At 46.3% G+C, this 15,479-nt stretch overlaps 1 long non-coding RNA gene across 2 annotated transcripts; it reads left to right on the forward strand.

Moving 5' to 3' along the window:
* The first annotated feature begins 731 nt into the window (after positions 1 to 731).
* On the forward strand, positions 732 to 12,252 carry LOC110344570 (uncharacterized). 2 transcript variants are annotated; one of them, XR_015446095.1, is made up of 3 exons: positions 732 to 1,236; positions 2,091 to 3,740; positions 11,809 to 12,252. It is a non-coding gene; the product is annotated as an uncharacterized LOC110344570 (long non-coding RNA). The 2 variants fall into 2 exon arrangements; XR_002387226.2 differs by lacking the exon at positions 11,809 to 12,252 and adding an exon at positions 5,248 to 8,113 and having other exon boundaries at positions 733 to 1,236.
* The last annotated feature ends 3,227 nt before the right edge of the window (positions 12,253 to 15,479 follow it).

The following is a 15,479-nucleotide window of genomic DNA, read 5'->3' on the forward strand; positions in this document are numbered from 1 at the left end:
TGCATATAGACTGACAATATAGTTTTCATGACTTCGTAGTAGCCCATCAGTCTCTTGTTGGTAAATATTTAGGTTTTTCCTTAGTTTTTTGTAACTATAAACAAAGCTGATTCTAGATTATAAAAGCTTAGGTAGGATGTGGACTTAGATCTAGATGTGAACCTCAGTTCCCATTATTGGTTGATGATTTCTGAAAACTTACCACACCTCTCTGAGCCTCAGTTTTATCATTGGTGAAGTGGGGACAGAACCATCCTCTCCATAGAGTATTAAATAAAGCCAGGTGTGGCAAATACCTAAGCCAGAGCTTGAAAGAGGTGCTCAGAAAAAAATGCTAATCGGATGATAAGGACACAGAAATGACTCTCGTTCCTTACCACTGTGGCCACTCCCAAGCAAAAAGCAACTCAGATGTCCCAAGTCCCCCTCCTTTGTGCCGGCTGCCCACAGCAGGGCCCCTGCAAATGCTGTCTACAGGGGTGGTTGTTGGGACAATGCCAACCATTTTGTCACCACAGAGATGTCCTTGAGGTCCCTCGACCTCCAGCAAGTCCCCTTCTAGGACAGGAGGATGAAGGGTGATGGTGAGATGAGGGATGGATGGATGCCTCTGGTTTGCACTACTCAGTGTAGCTTGATTATTAAAAATAAGATGATTGTTCACATGAAACAATAAGCTCATTATTTCAAAATTAAATAAATGAAACAACAGACAAAGAGCTATGTTTTCTCTCCCCGGATGTTGAGACAACTGGCTGGGAGGCTCTGGATGGGAACCAATAACAACAGAACAGAGAGCAGCTGCTCTGTTCTCCCCTTGGGACCATGTTGTCCACCGCACTCGTTTTACACATGGGGAAACTGAGGCCCAAAGGGTTGCTCACCAGTCAAGGTGTCTAGAAGAGTCTGCAGCAGCGGAGGCTGAGGCCGGCACTCCAGAAGAGGCGGGAACACTGGCTGGGCGGCTCAGTGGCCCCACCGGCTTCTTCAAGGTGAGTGGGCTTAGCTCCACAGAGTCCACATTCTCTCCGCTTATACTTTTGACTCTAAGGAAAGAAAAGGAAGCCGGACATGGAGCTGCACGGCTGTAATCCCAGCACGAAGGAGGCTGAGCAAGAGGACCACTGCGGGTTCAAGGCCAGTCTGGACTACATAGAGAGCTCAAGGCCAGCTTGTGCTACAAACTGAGATCCTGTCTCAGAGAAGGAAGGAAGATAGTGGCCTTAAACGACCACGGTAAGGCCCCTTCTCCTTCAGCTGCAGATGTGAGTGCCCACGGAGCTCAGCAGCTGCCTCGCCCTCTGCCTGGTGGGCATGCCAGACTTAGGAAGGACCTGGGCGGGGGGGGCTGGAGCCAAAGCCGGGTGGGGGGGCTGCCTCCCCACTTCCTTCCACCTCAGGGGAACTCTCAGCCCCGATCGGGGATGGGGCTTGCCTGTGGTCACCATCCATTCTGGGGGAACAGTGGGGCCGGACCTTCAGGATGTCTATTTGGCTTACTTCTTCACCAGATTTTAATTTGGGGGGGGTACCGGGGATCGAACTCTGGTCCTTGAGCTTGCGAGGCAGGCGGCGGGACCACTGAGCTAAATCCCCGGCCCCAGATTTTAATTTGTATTATGAGAAAAATACATATGTTGTGTTATAAAGAAAACAATACATAAATACGTAAAGTTAAAAAGTGAATGGAAGCCAGGCATGGTGGCACATGCCTGTAATCTCAGCACTCAGGAGGCTGAGGCAGGAGGATCATTGTGAGTTCAAGGCCAGCCTGAATTGCAGAGGGAGACCCTGTCTCAAAAAAAACAGTGAGTGGAAGGTCTTCTGTTGTACACACTTGTAATCTCCTCAGTTGGCAGGCTGAGGCAGGAAGGTTGAAAGTTTGAGTCTCACCTGTGGATAGCCAAGTCTCAGCTGGGGAACTTAGCAGACTCTGTCTCAAGATAAAAAGGGCTGAGGATGTAGCTCAGTATGAAGACCCTGGATTTATTCTCTCTCTCTCTCTCTCTTTCCCTCTCTCTCATATATATTCATATATGTGTATGTATATATATATATCCATTTCTAGAGTGGTCTCTTCCCTCTTCTAGGACCCCAAATTCAGATTTTTCCAGTATATCCAGATGGCTCTGTCCTGCCCACTGAGGACTCACAAGAGGGTAAGATGAAGATGTGTAGGCCACGTGCTTGCATGTCTGACGGGCGCTGTCCTCATCAAGAAAGGTGAACATATCAAAACGTCATTTGTTGTACCACACAGGTTACACACCAGGCTCCCGGTCTCCAGGGCTAAAGGTTGAGGGTGTGTGCGTGTGTGTGCGTGAGTGTGTGTGTGTGTGTGGTTTGGTTAATCATTTTGTGCGATAACCACATCTAGATGCAAAAAGGAGTAAAAATAAAATTTAGTGAAAGAGCAGTTTCTTAATTTGCTGACTACTCGAGGACATTGAAGATTTTTCATGTAAATATTATTTTCCCACCTATAAAATTATATTTGTTCACTGTCATTTAAATAACCCTAAAATAATTTTTGTGGCTATGGGCATTAAACTCAGGGCCTCATATATCGCCCATAAGTGGTCTACCACCGTGCTACACCCACAGTCCTTTTTCATTTTTTTAAACTTTGAGACAAGGTGCCGGCTGCCCACAGAGAGGGTCCCTGCAGATGCTGGCCTCACCAACACGTCCACTGTGCTTGTGAATTTGAACGCTTTACCTACAGAGGTTTTCAGAAAAACGGAGACCACAATGATGTGCCTGAATCCTGAAGCCTCTTCCAGGACAGAAAGAGGAGAAGGTAGGTGGGTGAAAGGGAAGGGTTGATAAGGACAGGGTTAGTGTCAGTGATGCCGTTAGCACTGGAGTTGTGAGGATTATCACAATGAAAAGGAGGAAAATGTTTCTGAGAGATAGTGGGGATAAGGGAGCAGGAAGTGTGGACAGCAAGCCTGTGATGGGTGAGTGTTATGGCTTGGGTCTAGATGTCCCCTGAAGCCTCATGTGGGCATAGCTTGGGCTTTTTCAGAGGTGGCTCAATCTAGAGTATGTGATGCTGAGATTAAGGGTGTGTGATTACTAAATCAGTCCACTGATTGGTTTGGTGCTGCCGTAACCTGGTAAGAATATAAGAGGGGGCAGACAGAAGCTGCTAAGGTCACTTGTTGGTTTCCTTGTTGCTTTGCTACCTTTTGCCCACCGTGAACGGTTTCTCTTCTGCTCTACCACCCTACCTTGGAGCCAGGTGATTGATTATGGACTGAAACCTCTACAAACTGTGAGCTAAATAAACCTTTCCCACTCTAAATTGGGTGTCGGGTATTTTGTCTCAGCAAGAAGAAAAGTAATTAAGATAGTGAGGGCATGGAGGTAGAGAAATAATATAGATTATTCTAATGAAGACTTTTAAATGCCTGATGTTGGTTGCAAAGGTGAGATGGCGAGCTGACCTTCGCAGAGGCTGGTCACGCTGGCGAGACGATGAGTCACTGTGGCAGTGATCACCGAGGTGACAGAGAAGGCCCACGGGCCGGCAGATGTTGCAGGCGTTGGGTGAACAATCCAGCTTACGGGGCCTGGCTCTGGGCCACCAATCCTGCAGCTGAGGAAGAGCTGATTGTCCTCTCCGTTAGAGATGAAGGTAAAGAGGAGCTGAAGATGATACTTGCACAATCCTGGACCTTGACAGAAACCTGGTTCTGCCGCCATTTCTGCAATGAAACCCTATTCTGAAAACGAGGGTGCGTTCTCAAATAGCTCAGTTTTCCAAGATGAGGAAGGGGTGGGATGTTTGTGGGCGGTGAGAGGTGTATTTCCCCCAACTGACGCTAGGGGGCAGGCAGAGACCGCGTAAAGAGTAGGTGTTAGGTTGGAAATCCTTGTTTACTGAAATGTATTTGGCTTTTGTTAACACTTAGATAAAATCAAATTTGGCTTTGCTATGTTATTTTTAAAAAGCAATAAACTTATTTTCATTAAAAAAAAGAGTAGGTGTTAGGGCTGAAGAAGGGGTATCTTTGATCCCCAGGAGAAAGCCCTCCCCACAACTTTGAGAGGCCAGAGGGTCCAATAAACAGTACAGTGTGATGAGAGGGTTTTCCTTAGGGGCTGAACCCAATTGATACTCTCACTGAAGCAAGAGAGGTTTGGGATCCCCCTGTGCATGTCTGGGACCCGTCAGAAGGACTGTGGCACTCCTGGGCACCAGGGAAACGTCCTAGGGCCATTTTCCAGGAAGCAACACTGCAAGAAATGCTACCTGTTTCCTTAGTGCAATAGACAAAACATTGAGAAAGTAGCCAGGAGCCAAGATAACTGAAAATACCTAAGCATTTCCATAAATTGCTTTGGTCTTTACTGTTCAAAAGCATTCCAGCACCATAAGCAATACGAACCTCAAAAATACCCAATTTTTCAAAAGATGCCTGTGAATTCCTTGGGAGGATAGCATTGCTCCATTTTACAGAGAAGGTAACTGGGTCAGAGGTGTATCAACCCCACCTCCCAGGGTCTGTGACAGACATAAGCTCCGCTCACAGTGATGGTGGCTTGGTGACTCAATGCTGACCAGCTGCCTCTTCTTCCCCTTCTTCCACTCCCCCAGCTCCACCTGAACCAATAAGCTCCTGGCCTTCTGCTTCCTAGGAGCCCCCAAGCCAAGTCAGACACAGGGTTTCAATCCCTGTAGCGCGGCTGGGGAAAGTGAGCTCTTAACTTCTACAGTCCTCCCACTCAAGGGCAGGCAGGCCTGGGACCTGCAACCCCTCAGTTGCTATGGTTACCCTAACCCTAACCCTAACCCAGAGGACACAGCAATCCCTGAACTCTGGTACTTCTGAATGGGACCTTATTTGAAAACGGACTCTTTGAGAGTGGATTAGAGTGAAAATGAAGTCATTAGGATGGGCCCTAAGCCAACATGACTGGGGTCCTTATTAAAAGGAAGAAATGGGAGACAGAGTTGTTTTCACATCATAGAAAGGCTATGTTGTCATGAGCCAAGAAATTTCCAGAAGCTAAAAGGGAGGCCTGGAACATATTCTTCCCTGGCTGCTTTAAAGAGGTGTGGCCTTTGATCTCTGACTTCTGGCCTCCAAAGCTGTGGAAGAATAAATTCCTGATGCTTAAGCCACTCGGTTTATAGTCCTTTGTTGCCTGTCCAGGAAGCAAGGGTACCAGCCATGTGACATCTCCATGCCTCCACTTCTGTCCCTGTAAAATGAGCAAATAATGCACTCTCCCTTGCAGGATTCACGGGAAATGAAAGATTACAAGTCCCGCAGTCCCAGCAACTTGGAAGGCTGAGGCAGGAAGATCATTTTGAGCCAGGGAGCTCCAGATTAGCTTGGACAACATATCAAGACTGCCTGTTAAAAATCATTAAACAATACAAAACAACTAAACAAAAAACTTGGACAAGAACAGAATCCAGAAGAACACTCTGCTCCTGAATCTGACTTGGTCCAAGAAGTAAAGATAAAAAAGCTTTAATGGGGCCAGGATTTAGCTCAGTGGTTCCGCTGCCTGCCTCGAAAGTGCAAGATCCAGAGTTGGATCCCCAGTACCAAAAAAAGGGTAACTCAGGTTTTGTGTAGCTTGGAATAGCCATCAAGAGGTAGAAGTCACTGTCATAGGTTTGCTTCCTATAACTGTCAGGGCTCAGTCTGAAGGAGGAAAAAGGAAATTCCCACTGTCCTGCAGAATCACGGGAAGGAAATATCACCATATTTGAGGATGGCACCAGTTAAGGGCAAGTTTAAGTTTCAAACAACCGAATTCTTTCTAGTTAGTTTAATCAGGAAATGAATATATGGGCTGAGATTGTTGCTTAGTGCTAGAGCACTTGCCTAGCACAAGTGTTTGATCCTCAGCATCACAAAAAAAGGGGGGGAGAGGGAGGAGAGAGAAGGAAGGAAGGAGAGAAAGAGAGAATGAATGAGTAAAATGTACTTAAACATGCCAGAGAGGTAGGAAAAACGCCCAATGTTTTGGGAGTTGCAGGAGTTCCTCTGTGAAAACACCCTTGCCACTGCTCAGTACGGCTGATGCTCCGAACTGGATGAAGAAAAGAAAAAGAAGTGGATGCAGGGCCAGGGATTTAGCTCAGTGGTTTCACTGCCTGCTGCGCAAGCACAAGGACCCGAGTTCTATCCCCGGTACCAAAAAAAAGAAGAAATGGATGCAGACATCCCACTTCTGCACCGCGGGAGAGCAGGGTGGAGGATGAAGGCTAAGATGGGGTGAAGTTGAGGGTTAGGCCTAGAGTTCTGGCATCAGGCCCCTGCCCCTATAGTCAGTGCAGATGAGAGGAGCTCATTCACTCATTCACTGCACAAATAGGTATGGCCTGTGTCCTATGTGCCGGGAACTGTGCTAAGCGCCAGGGACAAAGTGGTGACAAAAACAAAGACACACCATTTTTGTTCTTGTGGTGCTTTGAGATTATTGGGTGAGACAGTGCTGGAACAAGGGAAGCCTGGGGAGATGAAGAAGCCAGGGTCTGCTGAGAAGGGCAGGATGAGAAGGAAGCCGAGAAGGGCATGAACTCTGCAGAAGGCAGCCTCAGCTCAGCCCTGGCCCAGAGTCCAGCACCTCGAGGCTGCCGTCCGTGGCACCTGTGCAAGAGAAACTTGCTGTTTGTCCTTACTGATGCCCGTAGCCTGGACCCTGCACACCCTGAGAGATCCTCAACCATTTCAGAAATGAGCAGTCGTGGTTCTCTCACAGCCAAGGGACAGGAGGGAGTGAAGCAAGTTCACCAAGCCCAGGTGGTAAAGGCTTAGGCGGATTTGGGGCCCACTGTGCAGAGTGGCTGCCTCAGTGCTGCCATCTGGAAAGGGGAACAGATGGGATGGCTCAGATTATGTGGAGAACACTCGTCACCGCGACCTTTTGCCGAGTTGCCTGAGGAGCATGTGTTCTGTGTGTGGCCTCACGGGACACCGGCCACTTCATCCTCCGAAGTCGGAAGCCTCCATTAGCGGTGCTGTGCAGATGTGAGCAGCCCTTGGACTCCAGCCCTGTCCCCAGACCTTCCCTTCTGTGGCTTGGCTCCCAGTCTTGCCCAGGCCCAGGCTGTCACCCGCAGATGCTGGTTCACTCCTTCTCCAAAGTGCTGCTCTGCTTCCCTCTGCAGCCATCATAGGCAAGGATCTTGAAGTTCTGGAGCTGGCACTGAAGAGGAATCTGGACTGAAGAGCCCAGCCGGGACTAGTGACGGGAGGCTCCAGGCAGTGGGGCTGCAGGGGCAGGAGAGACGCCCATGGGAGGGGACACAGCAGGTCTGAACAGTGAGCAACAGAAACTACCTGTGTCCAGGGATAGAGAACAGGGAGCTTGGTGGTACAAGTGTGAACTCTCCACCCGAGACCCTGCTTTCTGGGACCTTCCCTTCATTAGGTGTGACAGTGGTATGGTGATAATGTAAAGTGTATGGGTCCTCACTAGGTATTCATGGGTTAATCAGAATGATGCCGAGGTCTTGATTTTAAAGCTGGGGGTGGGGGAGATGCACACAAACAGTATTCTTCACAGGTCCATAATTGTTGGAGCTAGATAATGGGTACATAGGGGTTTATTATGTAATTCTCTTTACTTTTCCATGTCTTTGCATCTTTCCATTGCTTAACAGAAAGAAAGAAAGAAAGAAAGAAAGAAAGAAAGAAAGAAAGAAAACCTTTACATATGCTGTCATGGAGGGAGGAAGACAGGGAAGAAAACCAGTTTGTTATCTTTCTATCTCTCAGAGTTAGAAAGAATGGAATTTTTAGAGGAATCTCAAAGCCTTCTTTGTACATCTTTACATCCTTTCACAATTTTAATGAGCATCAATTCCTTTTGTGATTTAAAAAATAATTTTAAAAACTATATTACAGGGCTGGGTGTGGTAGTGCATGACTGTAATCCCAGCATTCAGGAGGCTGAGGCAGGAGGGTTGCCATGAGTGGGAGGCCAGTCTAGCTACATAAGGAGTTCAAGGCCAACTTGAACTATATAGTGAGATTCTGTCTCAAAAACAAAACAAAACCAAAAAAAAAAAAAACAAAAAAACACCACACACAAAACACACAAAATTAACAGTTTGAAAATCAATAAATAATATTTTACAAGAATACTTGTAACCACTGGAAAAAGGTTGTTCTGTATTGTGGAATAAGAAAAGCATTGTGGGGACATCTTATTTTTATAAAGTGCTAGGAAAGCGTGGCTGCCAACCCCTCCTACCAGCAGACTTCACTTTTGAATGAGATCTGGCAGGTCTGTGGGTTCAGAGCCCAATCCCGGTTCTTGTCGTGTCTCTAGGTCTCAGCAGTGCCACTCCAGGGCTGGGTGACCTGAGCCAGCTGTCTCATCAGACACCAGCTGCGAGTTCCAGGGTCTACTCATACTTTTCCTGCACTGGGTGTATAAACTTTGGGGTTCCGCCATGCCTCAGCTTTGATGATTCTCTAGAATTCACAGAACCCCAGAAGGCACTTAACCTACTGCTACTGTTTATTGTAAAGGACAGAGCTCAGGGAGAGCCCAGAGGAAGAGATGCAGGGGACAGGGTAAGGGAGGGTTTCGTGCCCTGTCCAGGGTGCACCCCCATCCCAGGATATTGATATATTTACAAACCCGGAAGTGCTCCAAACCCATCATTCAGGGGATTTTGTTGAGGTTTCTTTTAGGCACAATTGTTCAACCATTGCCCTTTGGGGACTGAAGTCAGTCTTGGGGACCCAATCTCCTTGAGGATGGCATGAAGTTAAGAAGGAAACTTCTAGCCAATCCCTGCCTGTGGGGCCCCTGCCCTTCCCACCTGCCCTGGCTCTCTGATTCCACCTTCTGAAGCCAAAAGGCTCAGCCATAGTACTTGGGAAACAGTAACACTATCAGTGTCCTGAGAACTTCCAAAGCAGATTCTGAGTTGGCAGATCTAGGGTGAGGTCTGAGCAGTTGCCTTTCAAATAAGTAACTCCCAGCCCCACTGTCCTGTCCTATAAAATTGGCCACAGAGGAAGAAGCAGCAGGATTGCAAATTTGAGGCTAGCCTGGGAAACTTAGTAAGATCCTGTGTCAAAATAAAATATAAGGGCCGGGGATTTAGCTCAGTGGTTCCACCACCTGCCTCGCAAGCTAAGGACCCAAATTCGATCCCCAGTACCAATAAATAAATAAATAAATAAATAAATAAATAAATAAATAAAGGACTGGGCAGGATACAAAATCAACACTTAAAAATCAACAGTTTTTCTATACACCAACAACAAGTGAGCTGGGAAAGAAATCAGAGAACCTGTTCCATTCACAGTAGTGTCAAAGAAAAGAAAATACCTAGGCATCAACTTAACCAAAGAGGTAAAAGACCTCTACAATAAAATTTACAGAATAGTGAAGAAAGAAATTGAAGAACACACTACAAGATGGAAAGGCCTCCTGGGTCTGTGGATTGGCAGAATTAATCTTGTTAAAATGGCCACATTTCCAAAAGTGATGTACTGATTCAGTGCAATGCCCATCAAGATTTCAATGACATTCTTCACTGAACTAAAAAATTCCTAAAATTCATATGGAAACACAAAAGACCAAGAATAGCCAAAGAAGTCCTAAGCAAAAAGAGCATGGCTAAAGACATCACAATAACCAATCTCAAATTATACTGCAAAGCCACCATAACAAAAACAGCATGGTACTGGAAAAAATAGACACACAGACCAATAAAAAGGAATAGAAGACACAGCAACAAACCCATATAACTACAGCCATCTGATTCTTGGCAAAGGAGCCTGCCTTGCAAGTGCAAAGTCCTGAGTTCAATCCCTGGTACAAAAAAAAAAGTCTACAGAGCAAGAGAAACAATCAACAGAGTAAACAGCCAGCCTACAGAGTGGAAGAAAATCTTGCCAGCTACTCTTTTGACAGAGAATTAATATCTAAAGCATATAAAAAACTTAACATCAAAAATCAAATAGCCCAATCAATAAATAAGCAAATAAATTGAACTGACTAATGTCAAAAGATGTAGAAATGGTTAATAAATACATGAGAAAATATTCAACATCTTTATCCATTAAAGACCTGCAAATAAAAACTGCATTAAGATTTGATCTGACTCCAGTCAAAACGTCTGTCATCAAGAGTACAACAATCCACAGTGGTGATATAGGGGAAGAGATGTAACTCCCAAACCTACTAGATATCTGAAACGTGAGTTCATGTTCTCTAAAATTGAAGAATGAATTCTAGGAACAACGGAGGTTAAGAGTAGGAAAAATTTATTGGGAGAAAGAAAGCTTCTGCCTAAGAGAGACAGAAGGGGGACCGGAAAGTGGGTTGCCCACCCACCCCACTTTTCAAAGATGTTTTATACAGCAAAGCCATGTGGTGAGAGGGGTACAAAGTGGGACAAAACTATAAGACCCAGTGGAAATTTACAAGGTGGGTATGAGGTGGACAAAACCATGACCAACCAATAAGATTACAAGTGCAGTCACCCAGGTAATATTGATTAAATGGGGATCCAATGGGAAGACAAATCACATACAAGGAATTTCCCACTTAGAATATCAATCACTGCTATCTATCTCTAGGGGAAGCAGTACTTCTTTTTCTTTTTATAATGCTGACCAGTGAAAGTGCCTCAATTGTTCTCCATGTTGGTTCCTTGCTGTGTTGGCTTCTGGAGGGCTGGTACCTTAAGGGAGGCCCTGTCTACCTGCCAACAAGATATCTAATTAACTTGCCTATCTATAATACTGGGAGCAGGGAGATGGGGGTGGGGGGACCTTCTACACTGCTGGTGGAAATGTAAATTAGTACAACCACTATGGAAATCAGTGTGAAGGTTTAAAAAATCTAAAAATAGAACACATAACCCAGTAATATGACTCCTTGGAATATATTTGAAGGAATTGCATCCAGATACTATGAGATACCTGTATACCCATGTTTATTGTGGCAACATTCACAATAAGCAAGGTGTGGAACCAGCCCACGTGCCCATCAGCAAATGAATGGATAAAGAAATTGTGGTATACATACACAATAGAGCACTATTCAGACACAAAGAAGAATGAAATTATGTCATCTGCAGGAAAATGGATGGACCTGGAGATCATCAGGTTAAGTGAAATAAAGCAGAGAGCAAGATGAGTATCACATGGTTTTCCTAATATATGGAATCTTAAAAAGATGACATGAAATGAAGAGAGATCATTATTAGGCAAGATGAAGGAAATAAGGAGAAAGGAAGGGGCATATAAGGAGGCTACTAGGAGAGGGGGAGGAAGAAGTTATTAATTATATCATTATGAGATCAAGATGGCTGGGCGTGCTGGCACACGCCTGTAATCCCAGCCCACAGGAGGCTGAGGGAAGAGGATTGCCGTGAGTTCAAGTCCAGCTTGAACTACACAGTGAGATCTGGTCTCAAAAGAGAGAGATTGCGATGTTGATATGACTTTATTGAGGTGAAAATATATTTCCTGCACTTCTTAAATGAAACAGCAAGTTATAAAGCTGTATAATTGGTGTTGCCAAGTTTTAATTTTCACAACTGTATTAATGTATAGTGATACCAAGAAATCATCTAAAATGGTATTCACTTAACTGTTTCAATCTGTTTCTGGGCATGAGATGCTCAGCACATTTTCCTTTTTGCGTAAGGGTATTTTTTGGCTTGTGCTATAAAATGTTTGTAAATGGGTAAGTTAAGAATTGCTTTAAGTAATTATTGTGGTTTTACAATGTCTGGTTCCAGACACCACGGGAGTGATGTCTGGGAGTCTCCAACCATTGTCTTAAAGTTGTAATCACTTCGGGTTCCAGGAAAATCGAAGCTTCACAGACCATCCCGGATGAGGTCCTCCACCAGGCAGGAGCAGCTGCAGAGAACTGACCTGTCCCTCCTAAGCAGAAACCATTATCCCTGATGGGAACTAAATTTCCCCTCAAGCAACGATGGCTCCCCCAAATCCTCAGAGCCAGTACGGAGACAGGAAACCAGAACAAGGCTTGACCGGAATTACCTGTGCTGCAGCTACGCAAATCCCCCAACCTTGCTTTTGTTCCTCTTTTATTTCAAACCCCAAAGCTTCCATCACCCCCCAGAAAACAGACCCTGAACGCCTTATCCGTGCTTCCCACCATACACTGATTAAAGCTTCTTTCCTGCCCTTCACCACTGCTGGTCTGTTGGGCCTTATGGGACAGGTGGCCAAGACTGTACTTTCAGGACCTCCCAGAGCTGGGACTTCTGCCCTAAAATTTCAGGAATAAAATCTCTAGCTTGTAAAATGATGCTGTCTCTCCATTCAGCATACATTTCTTAGGAATGTCTTTCAACTAGGGGAAGCCGAGGGCTCTGGGTAGAAATTGCTCGATAATTCACATTCCATCATCACTATCATACCCAGTTCCCAAAAGGAAAGTTTTGGATCTGATCATAACCCTGACAGATTCCCCTTTTCTTCACACATAGATGTAGAAATAGGAGGAAGCCAGAGGTGTAGATATAGCCCCAGAGCCACTTGTGCCTGTCTTCTTAGCTCACAACTGCTCTCACAGATCTGAGACACAACTACAAAGCTATATCCATATCCTATTATTATTATTATTACTATTATTATAATTATTTTGAGGCAGTTTCTCACTAACTTGTCCAGGCTGGCCTTGAACTTGAAAATATTTTTTACACAGTAAAAATCAAGTGAAATTCTACCACTGATAACTACTCTAAATATATTGGGGAGCAATCGTCAAGCAATCATTTTATGAGTTTACACATATATTTTGCATCAGTAGGATTAGAGTATATCTCCTCTTGCAACTTGATTAATTTGTTCAACAATATTTATGAGCATCTCTCCATGGTGCATATAGATTAACACTATGCTTTCTTTTCTTCTCCAGTACTGGGGATCAAACTCAGGACCTTGGGGGTTGGGGATTTAGCTCAGTGGCACCAGGCCTGGCTTGCAAGCACAAGGTCCTGAGTTCGATCCCCCGTACCAAAAAAAAAAACCCAACTCAGGACCTTGCACTTGCTAAATCCTTGGCCCTGACACTATGCTTTTTAATGACTTCACAGTAGCTCATTAGTCTCCTGTTTGGTCAATATTTAGGTTTTTCCATATTTCTCTCTCTCTTTTTTTTTTTTTTGCAATTATAAACAGGGCTACAACAAAAGTCTTGATGCTAGGTTATAAGAAGCAGTAGGATGCTGAGCTCCCAGTTGGAATTGGATCTAAATTTAAACCCCAGCCCTCAACCTCCACGTTTTATGATTTGGGGAAAATTACCACACCTCTCTGAACCTCAGCTTCTTCATTTATGAAGAGAGAACATAAGTAACACCATCTCCATAGGGTAATTTAAATAATGCAAAGTATGGCAAACATCCAGGCCAGTGCTCAGAAGAAAATTCTTAGCAGTTAAGGGGGGAAAAAAACCCCAATAAATGACACCCCTTATTTTTCCTTACCCCACAACTGATCTGAAGCAAGAAGCTACCCAGATGTCCCAACTCTCCCTACCCACAGTGAGGGTAGCTGCAAACACTGCCTTCTCCAATGCTTCCACAGTAGCCAACAAGTTTGAACGCTTCATCTATGGTGGTTGTCGGAGCAGTGCCAATAATTTGGAAACCACAGAGATGTGTTTGAAGGCCTGCTACCTGCAGTGAATCCCCTAAAGGACAGGAAGTCTTTTGAAAAATATTGTTTTTACTATGGGCCACTTTACAAATCTGCATGTCGGCCTTCCACAGGGGCCATGTTAATCTCTGTGGAGACCACCGCTCAGCTGCCCACCGCCGTCCCCCCGCCTTTCCACAACCCCAAGCCCAGCTCTGACACTCCCCGGTGCCCCGCTCAGGCCCTGGTCAAGCTCCTCACCCACCTCGGCCACCCGGCTCCCCCCACCCGTGCCCTGCGCACCCCCTAGGCTATCCCTGGGGCCTGAAGAGACCCATGCTGGGGAGAGCCGCGGGGACGTCAGCCACCCAGGCCTCTGAACGCCCTGGTGAGTTTGCTGAGCTGGGGGTGCTCAGCACCCCCCGGGAGTCCACAGCCCCAGCCTGGCTGCACCCTGCAGGCTTCCTGAGCGTGCTTCTGGTGGGTGAAATAAAGGGCTATTGTGCGCCCCGGGAATGGTGGTCCCGGGTGGGTTGCTAAGGGACTGTAGCACACCAGCGGCTAGGACCTGCTTTCTGAGCCTGCCTGGAGTGGTCGCCCAGCAGCTGAGCCAGGAGACGCTCCTTACCAAGCCAGCACCCAGAGAAGGCATCCCACGGGCAGAAAAGCCTGCAGCCCGGCGCCCTGGGAACCAGCAAACCAAGCCTAGGGTGTGTGTGTGTGTGTGTGTGTGTGGGGAGGTGTTTGTTTGGGGTTTTGAGACAGGGTCTCCCTGTATAGCTCAGGCTGGCCTTGAACTTGAACGGATCCACCTGCCTTGGCCTCCCCAGTGCTGAGACCACCGGCATGTACCGCCACACCGGCCTTCACACCTGGGTCTTGAAAGCCCCCATTGGCTACAGCTGAGGAAGGTGTCAGGGGGGAACAATCAGTGAGAGACCTAGGGAAAAACAAGCAGAAAGACCGACTACATCAGACTGCACGATGGAAGTGGGGTGTTGCTTTTCAGGGCGGGGATAGAACTCAGGACTTTGCACATGTCAGGCAAGCACCGCACCACAGAATTGAGGTTTTGGTCCAGTGCGTAAACTCAAATTCACTTTAGAGGTGATCAGATCAGAGGAGGTGGCTTGGAGCAGGATCGGGAGGGATCCTTAAGGTAATGGCGGAGAGCAAGGTGTTCAGGTGGCAGGTGAGCAGGACCTGGTGGCCGATGGTCAGGTTTGTTAGCTGGATGGGTGGAAATGGCATTCCCTGGAACAGGCCACGTGAGCAGAGCAGGCTAACACGATCTAGGACATGAGCAGACTCGCAGGGGCCACTTTGCATGTGTCTGGAGGCAGAGAAAGGAATCACCTGGATGCCAGGAGCGTGTGGAGAAATGATCAGGAAGCATGAGCAATTTGTTTTCCAAGTTGTTTGCTATTGGATTTTTTTTTCTCCCATCCCAATCAAACGGCTAATGTTGTTTCTGGGCAGAATTTTGGACCCATTTGGATCTTTCTTGTCTTCCACAGTCTTCCTCTTTGAATCCACGCACAGTCTTTGTTCCCCACTCACAACCCCATGTAAAAATGTCCAAATGAAATGTATACTTCAAGGAGAAAAGAAAATCTTCTCTACATCATTCCAATGCTAGTATATGTGCTGCGAAAGCGGGTGCAGACAAGATTAATGGTGGTGATGAGATGACAGATAGTTGAAGGGTAAGTGTTGTTGAGGGTGGTGGTAGTGATGCAAATACGACATCAATACGAGAATTTGTGGTGACAGTCACAGAGAGATGGGGATGTGTTACCAAGGGATGGTGATGACAGGTGCAGGAGGTGCAGATAGCCAGGCTGTGGCCGCTGGTGGTGTGCAGGT

This window comes from Heterocephalus glaber, unplaced genomic scaffold, assembly GCF_053883595.1.
Source record: "Heterocephalus glaber isolate CG9 unplaced genomic scaffold, H.glaber_assembly_v1.0 deba00001673, whole genome shotgun sequence".
Lineage (NCBI taxonomy): Eukaryota > Metazoa > Chordata > Mammalia > Rodentia > Bathyergidae > Heterocephalus > Heterocephalus glaber.